Below are 12,940 nucleotides of genomic sequence, written 5' to 3'. Positions count from 1 at the left end.
GTTACAATCAGAGTTGACGACTATGGAGGTCCAACATCCAATCATGATGGATCTAGAGAGACTCGAGATCGAACTAGTTGAGAGTGGTTCTCAAGCTCTTATTGCTAGTTTAGTAGTGCAACCTACTCTACAGAAAAGAATTAAAGTTGCTCAGAAAGAAGACCTAGAGTTGTTAGAGGTGATAGATAGAGTGCAGAGTGGTCAGGGGGAGGAATTCGGTATTGCAGATGACGGAGCTTTACGATTCCATTCCAGATTATGCGTTCCTGCTGATTCAGAGTTCAGAAATACCATTTTAGAGGAGGCTCACAGATCATTGTACACAGTTCATCCTGGTACTACGAAGATGTATAGGTATCTATGAGAGTCATATTGGTGGAGTGGTATGAAAAAAAAGATTGTTGAGTATGTAGCCCAGTGTTTTACGTGCTAACAGGTAAAAGCTGAGCACCAGAGGCTGGCAGGGCAGTTGCAGCCATTATTTATCCCAGAGTGGAAGTGGGATCATATATCTATGGATTTTGGGTTAGGACTGCTGATGGCATTGCATGACCAGAATACCATTTGGGTGATTGTTGACTGTTTGACTAAGACCGCCCATTTTCTCCCTATCAAGATCAGTTACTCCCTCAACTGTTCAACAGAGATCTACATTCAGGAGATAGTTCGTTCTCATGGGGTTCCAGTATCGATTGTATCAAATCGAGACCCACGTTTTACATCACGTTTTCGGAAGAGTCTGCAGGAAGCACTAGGGTCTCAATTGTCTTTTAGCACAACATTTCATCCCTAGTCAGATGGGCAGACTAAGAGGACGATACAGATATTAGAAGATATGCTTCGGGCATGTGTATTAGATTTTGGGGGTAGTTGGACTCTATTTATGCGATTGGTGGAATTTGCGTATAATAACAGTTATCATACCAGCATTGGCATGACATCATTTGAGGTAGTGTATGGTAGGAGACGTCATTCTCCTTTATTTTAGGATGAAGTGGGTGAGCGGCGATTTGTGGGACCAAAGCTTGTTCAGCAAGCGCGTGATAAGGTTCAACTCATCAAAGAGAAAATCAGTGCAGCTTAGAGCCGATAGAAGAGTTATGCTGATAATCACTGTAGGAATTTGGAATTTGATGTTAGTGATCATGTATTTTTGAAAATAGCTCCGTTAAAAGGGGTTATGCGATTTAGGAATAAGGGTAAAATTAACCCTAAGTTTATCGGTCCATTTGAGATCCTAGAGAAAGTGGGGCTGATTGCCTACAGGCTAGTTTTGTCACCTACATTATCCAGGATGCATGACGTATACCACGTTTCCATGTTGAGGAAGTACGTCCCCGACCCTTCTTATGTAATTAGCTATGGAGAATTGGAGTTTAGTGATTCGCTAGTTTATGAGGAGGTCCTCGTACATATTCTGGATAGGAAAGTGCAGGAACTACGTAATAAAAAGATTCCTTTTGTAAAAATTTTGTGGAGGAATCATACAGTGGAAGAGGCTTCTTGGGAGTCCTAGGAGCAAATGTAGTAGAAATATCCGCAGCTATTCTAAGAGATTTGACAAGTAAAATGTAAGTAAATAGGTAATATTTCTTTTGTAGGTACATGTAAAATTTAGTTAGTATGTAGTCTTTTAGTTTTGGGAGAATTCTCTTCTGTATATGTAATCTCCCAGGACTCGGAATGTAACCACTGTGTTCCTCTGCCATAAGTGAGAGTAAGTAATAAAATAACTAGATCATTTTTCTTTAAGGGAGAACGAATTATATGGATAGTAAATTTCAAGGATGAAATTTTTATAAGGAGGGGAGAATGTAATGACCCGGGAGAAATTATGGAATTTTAAATAATAATAGAGAGGGATGAAATAGAAGTTGAAAGGGAAAAGAAAGGGGTTGCAGGCCTCGTCGACGAAAGCGAGGCGTTTGTCAACAAAGTTACAATGGGGCTCGTCAACGAGAAAATACCAAGAGAGGTTTTGGGTGATTCTGAATTTCGTCGACGAGTTGTCTTCATGACCTCGTCGACAAGGTGACGTGGCTCGTCGACTAGGGCCGCAGTATAAATAGTGCTAAACTCAGTTTTTAGTAGGAAAATCGATCGGAACCCTCTCTCTTCTCTCTTTACGGTCTCTCCCTTCTCTCACTTCGATTTTGGCCCCATCAACCGTCAGATCGACGATTTGAGGCCACCACGATGCTCGTGGGGAAGTTCTCCCTAAGTCTACTGGAGTGGATCGTTGGTGGGACGAAGTCGGATTCCATCCCAAAATCAGGGTAAGGCCTTTTAGTCAATTTTTGGCTTTCTGGAAATTGTAGAAAACGATATAGACAAAAGAATAAAGATATTTTGTTCTGACGAATGTTGTTTACAAGGTGTTGTTCGGAAACCATGCGAGTGTTAGGCTAATTATATTAAGGGCTTTTCAAGAACCAGGTAAGGGGATAAACTAAGTTAGTTATTTTATGAAAATGTATGTATGTTATTACAGCATCTGATTTTAGGAAATATATATATTTATATATGCTTTATTTTTGGGAAATACTGCAGAAAATGATGGTATGTTAAATATACGAAAAACCTAATTCGTGTTGCATTAGTAGAATTTATAACGAAATACTGTTTTCTAGGAATATGATAATACTATTGATATGATTTGCCAGCGTATGGGCCATGCTATTGATACGATTTGTCAGCATATGGGTCGTGCTATTGATATGATTTGCCGGTGTACGAGCCGTGCTATTCATATGATTTCCTGACGTACGGGTCATGCTATTGATATGATTTGCCGACGTACGAGCCGTGCTATTGATATGATTTCCCAGCGTACGGGTCGTGCTATTGATATGATTTGCCGGCGTACGAGCCGTGCTATTGATATGATTTGTCGGCGTACGGGCTATGCTATTGATATGATTTGTCGGCATATGGGTCGTGCTATTGATATGGTTTGCTAGCGTACAAGCTGAGTTATGGTAAAATGTGAAATACCGGCGCACGGGCCGATGATTTTCATGATATGTGTATAAATGTAAAACGATATGATGATATTGATTTGGTAATTAATGTTACGAAATATCCATGTATCACAGTTTCATTATATGTTATATGTATCAGAACCGGGTTGGCTTGGTCTAGGCTAGCACTTGCACGGTACCGATGCTATGTGTTCATGATTCATCATGATATTTGTGTTAACGCCGCTGTACGAAGTGGTATGAGATTGGATGGTCGATGTGGTTTTAAGAAGTGTGAGCGCCCCTAGTGTATGGACCAGGTCTGGCAGACCCACCGGACTTACAGACTGTACTTTTGATTTGGCAGTGGTTGACCAACCATTGTTAGGTCCCGCCTTCGGGCCGCACAACACAGTCATATGGGAGTAATACATGACATTAGTCAACTAACCTACCAAGATTGTTTTCGTATTATAGTTATATGAGATGAATTATACTTATGAAATTATGTATGTTCTGCCATGATATGAGAATATATGTTTCCCAGATATGATACAAACAGTTATACTGATATGTTTATGTATGATATTATTTAGAATACGGAAGTACTCATATTGTCATACACTAGTATTAGTTTATTTCTTTTACTAAGAGGTGTCTCACCCCGAATTACATGAAATTTTCAGGAGCCCCTGATAGGAGAGCAGATAAAGCTCCGCTGAGATAGTACTGTTGATCTACCCTCTCTGAAGGGTAAGTTTTGGTGGGGATGGTTGGATTTTATAGGAAATGTTCCTAGGACCTCCTTTTTGGGATGTGTATATAATGTAATGGATGTAATAACTCTGGTATTGTGATGGATGGTTTTATGTTTACGATATTATGATTTTATGTTTCCTGTTGCTTAGGCTTCCGTTTTATGTGTCTGTTATATCCCTGGTACCCATGGGTCAAGGTTGATTATGACCTACTGGATTTGATATTGTATTTTATTAAAATAATAATAATAATAATAATAATAATAATAATAATAATAATAATAATAATAATAATAATAATAATATGGAAATAAGCAGGTCTTTACACGCTAGCATGGACTTATTGTCAAAACAAGTAAGAAAAGATTTAGTAAAAGGCTTGCCTAAAACATCATTTGTAAGAGATAAAATTTGTGATGCATGTCAAATGGGTAAGCAAACAAAATCAAGTTTTAAGAATATATATCTACCACTAGACCACTTGAAATGCTTCACTTGGATTTGTTTGGTCCTAATTTTGTGCAAAGTCTTGGTGGTAAATCTTATGCTTTTGTCATTGTTGATGACTTTTCTAGGTTCACATGGGTGTTATTTCTCTCACATAAAAATGAATCATGTGAACAATTTACTAAGCTTTGTAGGAGAATTAAAAATGAAAAAGGGTATAAGATAACCTATATAAGAAGTGATAGAGGCACTGAATTTAAGAATGAAAGCATAGAAAATTATTGTGACCTAGAGGGTATAACATAACTTTTTTGTACCTAAGACCCCTCAACAAAATGTTGTGGTAGAAAGAAAGAATAGTTCATTACAAGAAATGGTAAAACTATGCTGAATGAACATAACTTACCTAAATATTTTTGAGCCGAGGCCATAAATACTGCTTGTTATGTCATGAATAGGGTGTTGATTAGACCGTCACTTGACAAAACCCCTTATGAATTGTGGAACAACCATAAACCTAATATTATGCTTTGTGTTTAGGGATAATGAACATCTAGAGAAATTTGACTCTAAATCTGATGAAGGCATTTTCCTAGGCTATACTCTTAATAGTAAAGCATATAGGGTTTTCACTAAAAGAACATAGATTGTCATTAAATCTATCCATGTTATGTTTGATGAATCTAATCCATTTTCTAAGAAAGATGATGAAGATGATATTGACATTAGAAAATGTTTAGACAAGTTATCTATTGAAAACAATGCAAATGAAAATTCAGACGTGAATGATAAATCATGTAAAGATAATAACAATGAAAATGAAATTCAGAAGTTGCCTAGAGATTGGAAATTCATTCGAAACCATCTTGTAGATCAAATCATAGGTGAACCATCCCGTAGTGTAGCCACAAGATCTTCCTTGAAGAACCTAATGAGCCATTCTGCTTTCTTGTCCCAAGAAAAACCTAAAAATATTAAAGAAGACATAGAGGATGAGTCTTGGGTGATGTCCATGCAAGAAGAACTTAATCAATTTGAAAGAAGCAGAGTGTGGACCCTAATTCCTAGGCCTAATGATCATACAATTATTGGAACTAAATGGGTATATAGAAATAAGAAAGATGAAAACGGAGTAGTAATTAGGAATAAGGCTAGACTAGTTGCTCAAGGTTATAATTAGGAAGAGGGGATAGATTTTGATGAAACGTATGCTCATGTTGCTAGGTTGGAAGCCATTCGTATGCTACTACCTTATGCCGCTTTTAAAAACTTTAAATTATTTCAAATGGATATTAAAAGTGCTTTTCTAAATGACTATATTAATGAGGAAGTATATGTAGAACAACCACCCGGTTTTGAAAATCTTAAATATCCAAATCATGTTTACCGATTGTCTAAGACCTTGTATGGATTGAAACAAGCTCCTAGAGCTTGGTATGAGAGGCTTAGTGGTTTTCTATTAGAAAATGGGTTTACTCGTGGCAAGATTCACACTACACTCTTCATCAAATCCAAAAATGACGATATGCTCCTAGTTCAAATTTATGTTGACAATATCATTTTTGGAGCAACCAATGATAAGTTGTGTAATGAGTTTGCCAAATGCATGCAAAGTAAACTTGAAATAAGCATGATGGGTGAACTTAGTTTCTTTTTAGGGCTGTAAGTTATGTTAGGGACTTGCTAAAGAAATTTAATATGGAAGATTGTAAAATTCTTGGTACCCCTATGAGTTCTTCCATTTAACTTGATAAAGATGAGTAAGGGATCCCTGTTGATTTGAAATTGTATCGTGGTATGATTGGGAGTCTTCTATATCTCAGTGCTAGTAGGTCTGATACTATGTTTAGTGTGTGCATGTGTGTTAGGTTTCAGGCTGCTCCTAAGGAATATCATCTAATAGCAGTTAAATGAATCCTTAGGTATCTAGTTGGAACTATAGAGTTAGGACTATGGTACCCCAAGCATACTACCTTTGAGATTGTAAGTTATACTGATGTTGACTTTGCCGATATTAAGGTTAATAGAAAGAGTACCAGCGGCACTTGTCACTATTTAGGACAATCTCTTGTTTCTTGGTTATCCAAGATACAAAACTCAGTTGCCTTATCCACAGCCGAAGTAGAATATATTACGGCTGAAAGTTGTTGTGCTCAAAATCTTTATATGAAACAAAAATTTATGGATTTTGGATTGCACTATGATACAGTACTGATTAAATGTGATAATACTAGCATAATCAACATCTCTAAAAATCCTATCTCACATTCATGAACTAAACACATTGAAATTAGACATCACTTCCTTCGTGATCATGTATAGAAAGGGGATGTGGCTCTTGAGTTTGTTTGCACTAATGAGCAATGGGTGGACATTTTCACTAAACCACTTCCAGAAGATAGATTTATACAAATTAGACGTGAATTAGGTCTCATGCATAGTAGAGATGCCTCCTAGATATTTCATAGTTTGCATAAATTCAGGGGGAGGTTTCAAATAATTTTAAAATTTTAACAACTAATATAACTATTGATATCTTTTATTAGCCTGGACTTATGAAATTGATTATGTTTTGTAGTGCATATTTCTATGGATAAACTGTTAGATCTTAAAAACTCAAAACAGCTCATTTTTATATAAGAATTTTTCAAAAATGTCTTATTTTCAAACGGCATGTTGCCAAAATTTTTTAAAATTCCCAAACTTCTTGTGTATACAAATGATTCTTACTCAATGCCTAAGGCTATTAGTTTAATAACCCTTTTTGCTGTTGCCAAAAGGGGGAGATGGATAAGAGAGGGCAAAAATTGGGTTAACTTGAAAATTAGATTGAATTGAACTTAAATGAAAAATTATTTAAAGTTTTACATAATGCACATTATTAGGGGGGGTCTTCTAAGGCTATACCTATTTTTTGCATGATGTATTTGTCATCATCAAAAAGGGGGAGAATGTTTACCTTATAGGTCACACCCGATTTTGATAATGACAAATACTTAGGTATTTGATGACTTTCAAGTGTTTATGCATGCTTAGATAAGCATCTTAAGGAATGACACTTGAAGTAAAACATGAAGACCCTAAAGACTTTAATTTATATAATAAATTCAATTAATGTAATATGGATCTGTAATAGTAACTAGGTATATGGTCTGTATTAATTACCTGCATATAATGTATATAGGACATATGGTAAGCTCAATATGACCCTAGTATGACTTTAGGTCCCAACATTCATGCACTTATATCATACAAAATACAGGAGTTTTAAAAATGCACTTAATTGAATATTTTTAAGGAATTTGAGAGAGCTCAGGCGACCGAACCCCAAGAGTTTAAAACTTCTTGGGTGCCTGAACTGTTGACAAGTCAACATTAAATGTTGGTTGGCTTATTTTACAGGCATTGTATGAATTTTACTACTAAATTGTGTGGCATGAGTAAATGTAAATTTTGTGCAAATATATGTTAAATGTATGAGATATAGGTTAAGTAAGTAATGTATTGTGAATAAAACATGATATGAATTATATTGCTTGTGTGTGTTAATGCAACCATGTAAACAGTTGAAATATGCTGGGTAAAATAGCTGAAAGTGGCTGGGTAAATGTGTAACAGTTGAAATATGTTAGGTAAAATAGCTAAAAGTAGCTGAGTAAAATAGCTGAAAGTGGCTGGGTAAATGTATGACAGCTGAAATATGTTGGGTAAAACAACTAAAAGTAGCTGGGTAAATGTGTCATAGCTGAAAGGGGCTGGCTAAATATGTAACAGCTGAAAGTGGCTGAGTAAATTTGTAACAACTGAAAAATGTTAGGTAAAATAGCTGAAAGTGGTTGGATAAATATATGACAGCTGAAAAATGTTGGGTAAATGTATGACAGCTGAAATATGCTGGTAAAACAGTTGAAAGATGCTGGGTATGAAATGAAATGAAATGAAAAGGGAAATGAATGAAATGGAAATGAAATGTGAAATGTGAACAATGTAAAATGGGAAAGAGTCACTTAAAGTGAAATGCAATGCAATGTTAAGCCATGAATATGAACAAATGTGTATGATTGAATAATGATTGAAAGAATGATGTATAATGATATTAGAAGTATGTATGTACGTAGAACATGTTACGATTGGGCGAGGCGTACCTTTCGCCTAAGGGCTTGCTAAGTAAGACGAGTGCACTAGTAGCTACAGATGTGGCAGTAGCCGTATAACGTACTAGGGCAGAGGGAACCTACTTATATGGGAGGGTAGATTTCCCTATCCTTAGGGCCTTTGCCGATAAACTTTTATATGAACTGTGTGAGTACGAGATCAATTTATCACTTGAGGGCTTACTGAGTAAGATGAGTGCCCTGGTATGCTTTAACTGCGACCTTTGGGTTGCCTAAATTTCAGAGCAGAGGGGTGCTACTTGTATGGGTGGGTAATCAGCCCTATCCTCGGGTAATCTCGTGGGTTAAACATTTGTATGTGTTTGAATAGGATCATAGAATGATTTCAAAAATCGTATTAACGATTTTTAAATGTTAAAAATTATGTTAGCCACATACTGTTTTAATATATTGTTTCTTCTTTTACTGAGATGTGTCTCACCCAAATATGAACTAATCTTTTTCAGGACTTCCACGAGATCGAGCTTAGAGAACTCGAGCTGTTATAGCACCTTTGAGGAAAAGGGTATAATTTTGATGTTTTCGAAATGTAAATATTTTATGTATTATGTTTAAGTCTTCAAAGTGATAGATGGTTGTGAAACATACTGAAATTTGGGAATTATGTTTTGGAGATATGTATTTATGTGAATACAGGTGGATGTATGTTGTATGTTAGAATGTAGATGGATGTAGAAAACTCAAGTGTTGTATTTGTTGAAAGATTTTAGTTTTGTTTTCCGCTACATAAATGATATTAGAATGTGTATTATTAGGTAAATGAATTTATTAGTAGCACTCCGGGCCCACTCAGGGGGTCGGGGCGTTACAATAGGGCCGGCTCTGCCTTTAGGAAATTGAGGCGCCCGCCTAGGGCCCCAAAATTTTTTGGGCCCCCAAATTTTTTTTTAATATAATAATATAATTTTTGGGCCCCAAATTTTTTTTTAATTAAATAATGTTTACATACCCTATACCCATGCATCCTCAGAAGCCTAAATGCTAGTGAATCCTTGAATATCTTTGCTGGCTTTAAATTGAGTTCTGACAGTTCCCGATTCTTGTAATTACTGAAATAAAATTTCATTACGAATTCAGATAGGATGTTTGAGTTATATTAATTAGTTTAGGAAGACAAATTTTATTTTATTTTTTTTCTTAAACTACCTGTAAGCTAGTTTCAAACATTCTTTGATCTCCCCAGTGAAATGCTCGGCAACCCCTAGCCTTTCCTATTGATCCACCATGCAAAGCTTTATAAGTTCCTCATCCATGGGATATATAGCTGGAACTGCAACAATAAAATAAAAATAAAATAAAACCCATAGGATAGGAGTTTATTTATCCATTAGTTAATTAATTAATAATAGGTTAATTAAACTATCTATATAATTTCTATTATGGATAATTAAATTAAATTAAATCCATTCCTAATTAGTTACATCCATTGAATTATGGATAATTAAATTAAATAAAATTCATTCCTAATCAATTACCTCCATTGGAGCACTTCTGAACAAGACATTTCAGGTAAGCAATGCAATCTTCATTTCCAGTGACCATATAAGCACTCGCAGTGGCAGAAGGTGATTGGAACAATGAACCATCCTTGCCTAAATGATTAAGAATTATGTCCTCATTGATAAACCAGGACGAGGGCAAACTCCCACAAAATGATAATAATGGAGGATAGTGGTACCCATCAACAAGTTTTTCCTTGGGTATTAATGAACATGCATGATTAGTTAACTAAGTAAATATAAATTTTGTGACAGTATATTCGATATCCTGTAAAATGCATTTCGGGTGGTGTTCGTCCGATTACATATAACGGTTGAGCTAGCCTACTGTTGAAATTTATTTAGATTGTAATATGAAAGAGAGTGGTTTTTTCTTCCTAAACCTTAATTTGCACCACGTTGAAAATTATGAGAAGTTTGAATGGTTTTATAAGACAATTCATTCTCATCTTTCCCAATTGGGCTTACTCAAGTAGTAAAGGCGGACTTGTGACTTTGATGACCTCAAGGTCACAGGTTCGATTCCCCACTTGTGATTTGCACGGTGAATTACCAATGTGTCAATGGGCGGGCGGCAACATTTCCATTCCGTGGATTTGGTGTTGCTCCGGGGGTTTAGAGGGCTTGTCGGTGGCTGGAGTTCCCACATCATTAAAAAAAATTCATTCTCATCTCATAATTAATTTATGCATGAATCCATACGTGTCAAGGATTGTTTGCCTATGGGAGAATATTTGGGTCGCCACCGCACGTATTCTGTTGGGAAATACCACATTTACACCATTGGTGCCTGCAAGTTCAATCATTGCTGGAAAAACAATGGCAAACCAACGAGGACAATGAGCTCTGAGACTTGTAAGAAGCTTATCGGCATTTGCATGAATAAATTCCAAACTTGAAATATAAAATTATATTATAGTTTGAGTAAATAATCAAACTCTATTCATTTTAAGAAACATGTACAAGTGAATGACAAGCTATGAACGTTTCTCTATGTTTTCATCTCCAACATTCCATCTCCTCAACACAGCCATGCCGGCCAGAGTAGCAGGAATAGTGTTAGTGGAGGGTCCGGGAAGAGGCTAGGTTGGCGCAGCGAGCAAAGATGAAATGGTTGATTGATTGTGATCAAAATTCAAAGTTTTTTCATACTGTGATTAAGCAAAAAAGGTGTAACTCTTTTGTAAATTCAATGGTGCTTCTTGGTGGTTCGATGTTGAAAAATATGCAGATAGTCCATGATAAGGCTATGAATTATTTTGAGCAATTCTTGGGGCAAAATAGTTCAGTGTAAAGGTCAAATATTGACTGTATTATCCATTCAGTGGTTTCTGAGGAGTCTATAGGTCGGTTGAGGGAAGAACCGACTGAGGAGGAGGTTTATGAAGCTATTTCTTCTATTTCTGTGAATAGTAGCCCGGGACTGGATGGGTTGGGTCTTCTTTCTATATTACTTGTTGGACGATTATTAAAAATGATGTGATGGATGCGGCAAGAGAATTATTCATAGGTGATATGTTGCCTCGGTATTTTTGTTCCTCTTATATAGTGCTTATTCTTAAAGTAAAAGATGCTCAATCTTTTGATAAATTTCGGCCGATAAGCCTTTGTAACGTAATCTATAAAATTTTCTCCAAAATCCTTGTTTGTAAGCTTTCGTTGGTGATGAGTGATTTAATATCTTTTAAACAAGGTGCTTTTGTGAAAGGGAGGAGTATTTTTGAAAATACAATGCTTACTCAAGAGATGACAAAATTATTACATAGGCAAGTGAGAGGAGGTAATATAATGCTAAAGCTTGATATAAACAAAGCGTATGATCGAGTGGAGTGGCAGGTGGTAGATCAGATTTTTCATGCTCTTGGTTTTCCATATTGGTTTTGTAAGTTGATTCAGAATTGTATTTTAATTCCACGGTTTTCTGTCATGATGCATGTCACTTATAGAGGTTTCTTCAAGTAAAAAAGGGGCTTAAGGCAAGGGGATCCGTTGTCGCCGTATATTTTCATCATCATGGAAGAAGTTCTTTCTAAATTAATTCAAAAAAAATTGTCTGAGAAGCAGATTTTACCGTTTACACATCCGTGTGGTGCACCTATTATATCGCGTTTAATGTACACGAATGATGTTGTTATATTTGTTAATGCTGGAAAAAAATTTGTTAGACAGATAATGAAGGTGATTAAGGAGTATGAAAACAGGACTGGCCAAAGGGTGAATAAAGATAAATCAGTTATTTTTTTCTCAAAGAAGTTGGGTGTTCAGAGGAAGGGAGAAATTCTTCAAGAAACTGGGTTTAGTGAAGGTAAATTTCCTTTTACGTATTTGGGTGTGCCGATAGTGGATGGTAAATTGAAGGACTGTCATTTTGACCATTTAATTCAAAAAATAAGTAAGAGAGTTGAGGGCTGAAAAAGTAGACTATTGTCTCAAGGAGGTCGTTTAGTTTTGTTGAGATATGTGCTTTCGAGTATGTCATTACATCTATTAGCGGTTCTAAATGTCCCGAGTCTGGTGATAAAAATAATATAATGTATGTTTGCTTCTTTTTCCTGGGGTTTTAAGGATGGAAAAGAAAAAATGAAATGGAAGGCTTGGAAGAAATTGTGTGTTTTTCTGGAGGAGGGGGGCATATGAGTAAGGGACATTTCAGAAGTGCAACGGTCTTTGTTCATGAAATTTGGTTGGCATTTATTCATTCTCCAAAAGTGAGGGTTTATTAATAAATAAATGGAGGTGTAAAAAATACGTAAGAGAGTTGAGGGCTGGAAAAGTAGACTGCTGTCTCAAGGAAGTCGTCTAGTTTTGTTGAGACATGTGTTGTCGAGTATGTCATTACATCTGTTAGCTATTCTAAATGTCCCAAAACTGGTGATAAAAAAGATACAAGGTATGTTTGCTTCTTTTTTCTGGGGTTTTAAGGTTGGAAAAGAAAAAAATGAAATGGAGGGCTTGGAAGAAATTGTGTGTTCTTGTAGAGGAGGGGGGCATAGGAGTAAAGGACATTTCGGAAATACAACGGTCTTTGTTCACGAATTTTGGTTGGCATTTATTAACTCAAAATTCTTTATGGGCTAGATTTTTTAGAGCTAAATATGTGA

The sequence above is a fragment of the Malania oleifera genome, chromosome 13 (genome assembly GCF_029873635.1).
Source record: "Malania oleifera isolate guangnan ecotype guangnan chromosome 13, ASM2987363v1, whole genome shotgun sequence".
Taxonomy (NCBI): domain Eukaryota; kingdom Viridiplantae; phylum Streptophyta; class Magnoliopsida; order Santalales; family Ximeniaceae; genus Malania; species Malania oleifera.
This window is presented reverse-complemented; position numbering follows the sequence as displayed.